General features: G+C 44.0%; 1 non-coding gene across 1 annotated transcript; it reads right to left on the reverse strand.

Moving 5' to 3' along the window:
• Positions 1-3176: 3176 nt before the first annotated feature.
• Positions 3177-3244, reverse strand: TRNAS-UGA (transfer RNA serine (anticodon UGA)). Its single transcript has one exon. It is a non-coding gene; the product is annotated as a tRNA-Ser (tRNA).
• Positions 3245-3452: the final 208 nt, after the last annotated feature.

Below are 3452 nucleotides of genomic sequence, written 5' to 3' on the forward strand. Positions count from 1 at the left end.
GCAGAAAAATAATTGGTGGGCACAGAGCCCCCTCACCTGCCACTTCTCTCCATATAAATGCCCACAAATGGATGTGTAGAATCTTGGCAAACATCAGCTTGGGCACACACATTTGCTGAGGTAACATGCAGCTTCTCCCGGGAATGATTGAAAAGTCCATTCTCCTCGCCTATAATATGCAAAATAAAAGTGTGAACGCATTGCTTTTTATTCTTAAGACATGGAGGCAATTTTGAGCTAGGGGAAGCCATAGCTCAGTGGTCAAGCATTTGCTTTACATGCGGACGGTCCCAGGTTCAATCCCTGGCATCTCCAGGTAGGGCTATTTAAAATCCTGGAGAGGCGCTTCCAGTTGGGGAAAAAATATTGAGCTATATGGACCAATGGTTTGCCAGAGGCAAACGTGGATGGAGCAATGGATGTGACTTTGTACAGTGAGCTACCTTCCAGCCATGCAAAATTCAGAGGCTTCTAATCTACAAACACACCTCTCCATCCAGGCAAGCAAGATGGAGTCACAGTTCAAGAACACATTTCAGGCAGGCAAAAGTACCCAAAGAGGACACAGAGCAGAGCTAGTGAGCAGCATGGCGGCCTGGGGGAGGGTCCTTTGTACAATAGGCTAGTTTCTACACACTCACACACCTCTCTCTAGCCTCCCTTCAGACAAGCAAGAAGCGCTATCAGAGTGGAAGGGCACATTCCAGCCAGGCAAAAACACTCAAGAATGATGCGATGCAGGTGTGGCTGAGGAAGGGGTGTGGCCTGGGAAGAATCCCAAGGGCCACATAGGGCCTGAGGTTCCCTACCCTTTATGGAGATAGATAGGGGTGTATGAACATGTACAGCACACAGCATAATTCTTCAGAGAAACAAACAAACAACAAGTGGATTTCTCACTAGTTGGGTAAGTGAGGAAAACTATATATGCATACATTGCAATAATTCCCTCTCTTGGAATTGAATGGGATCTTTGTTATTCCACCAAAGAATGAGTTTTAAGTCTTTCCCATGTTGTATGTGTTAGATGTCTATAAGTGCACGCACGCACCACAACCCATACACAATGTAATTGCAAAATGTAACATGAGAAACAGCCCAGAGGTTTCCAGGCATTCAGCTTCTCTGTCAGACACCGGATTTCATATAGTGTTTGAACAGATGGAGTATGCTGGATGGAATTAACTCTACTGTATGGCATTGATAGCATTGGATGGAATGTTATCTGGCCGAAGTAGCATATCTAATCTGATGTATGAAAAGATGTGTGAATTCATTTAGCACAATGTCTTTCTTGGCAATGGCTGAGGGTGAACGGCAAGGTGTGAAGTTGTAAAAAGCTTTTCATACGTTGCATTGCACAAGTGAGAGCGGATTCCTGCGTGTGAAACTAAACAGTGCCCAGGTGTGGAAAGCAAAAAAATAAAAGAAAATGCAGTGCTGTGAATTGTGAATGTTGCACAAATGTTTGAATAAATTCATCTCAGTCAGTATTGTCTACACCATTGGTCTTCAAATAGCGGATTGAGACTCTCTCCCGGGTTGCAGCCTGACTCAAAGTGAGTCCCAACACCAGTACTACCACTTTTCAAATGCATGTTTGGGCTATAGGTGAATCCTGGGTGTGAGAAGTTTGAAGACCACTGGCACTGACTGCCAGCAGCTGTCTTGGGTTTCTGATGAGTCTTTCCAGCTCTGCCTGGAGATGCAAGCAAGTGAAGTTGTCATCTTTTGCATGCAAAGCAGTCTGGAAGGACAGAAGTGGGGATTAGGAAAGGATTGGACTCCAGGGCCTCTTCTTTTTATTGTGTCCATGCCCAATCCATGTGATTACTTCAGAGTAAGTCCAACTGAGTTTAATGGAGGTTACTTCCAAGATTGTGCATAGGATCGCAACAGTTAATGCACATGTGCCATGCCATTCACAACAGATGACACTGTGAAAGCATTCTGTTGTTTAAACTGGCATACCTTTTACATTCTTTCAAAAGCTAAAGTGTGAATCAGCCTTTGCATGAGTCTTGCAGTGCATACAATCTTCTATATTTTTGTGTGATATTATTCTCAATCTGACAGTTCTTGTTTATTGTATTTATTTCCAGAAACTAAGTAAGCATGATGTTAAATAAATACATAAAAATCACTGCATGTTGAATCACAGAACAATGGTGCTGCTTAAAGGAAAAAATGTGGCAGAGCAACAGGAAGAATCTATGTGAAGATTTTCCACATGTGTTTATTTGTTGGTGGTGCTACCAGGGTAAATTGGCCACATCACAATTTTTGAAGCAGCCTTGTCAAACCTAGGTGTCATACTCAACTATCATTTTTATAAAATGCAGCTGCAGCTGTAAAAATTGATTAGAAATACCCTAGCGTAGACCAGATTTCAGCACTGGGTAAGCAGATGTTGCCGCCAGTCATGGTGGAGGAGCAAGGGTAGAATTAGAAGACTGGGTGAGATATCAGGCATGGTTTGCAACAGCTTGAGGTGACTGATGGATTTGTGCTAGGAAGATCTGTATCCTTCCAGTCACCTCCACAATTAAGTGATCTGTTTGCCTTTCATTCTCACAAGCATTCCAAAACCACAACAAGCACTTGAAATTAAATAGCTAACTATCAAAGCCAACTTTGACCTCTGTGCTGTAAACCTTCATGCTGCCAAATACCTGTGTTTAATTGCTTCCAAATTGTTTGTTTAACTGACTGAGGTCTTAACCACTTGGATGTTTACAGGAGTGCAAGCTGCTCCCTCTAGAGTTGCTATACATCCTCATATGGCCTGCTCAGTGCTGCCCGGTGCCTGGCTCAAACCCTACCTATAATGCACGGAATTAAATCACCGAGCAATGCCATGAGGCCCAATGTGATAGAGGAGCGGATCCAAACTTTCCCAAGCACCAGATCTGTACTTTTTAAAATTGTGCACTCTACCAATAGAAGCTCCAATTTGACAATGCTTTGAGACAACCCTCATATACAATCAAGTGAATCGCAAATCACACCTGTTTCTATTTCTTGGGAGAAAAACACTATGCTTGAACACAGGACATCAGAACATAGGAAGCTGCCTTATACCAAGTCAAACCACTGGTCCATATAGTTCAGTATTGTCTACCATGACTGACAATGGCTCTGCAGGATTTCAGATGGGAGTTGCTCCCAGTCCTACCTGGAGATGCCAGGGATTGAATCTGGGACCTTCTGAATTCAAGGCAGATGCTCTACCACTGAGCTACCCTACCCTACCCTTGCTGGGAGATGGAAGGAGACCTCTTCAACTGCTGCCATTGCAGCTTCTCCTCCTCAGCTTGCCTTTCTCCACATCCTCTCAGGCTAAGAGAAAGCAGGAGAGGCAGCAGGAGCAGCTACAGCAGTGTGGCAGTCAGGCCAGATCACATCTGTACACTTCAAACTCGTGCAGCACCAGCAATGCTGGCAACAGCACA

The sequence above is a fragment of the Rhineura floridana genome, chromosome 8 (assembly GCF_030035675.1).
Source record: "Rhineura floridana isolate rRhiFlo1 chromosome 8, rRhiFlo1.hap2, whole genome shotgun sequence".
In the NCBI taxonomy this organism is placed as follows: domain Eukaryota; kingdom Metazoa; phylum Chordata; class Lepidosauria; order Squamata; family Rhineuridae; genus Rhineura; species Rhineura floridana.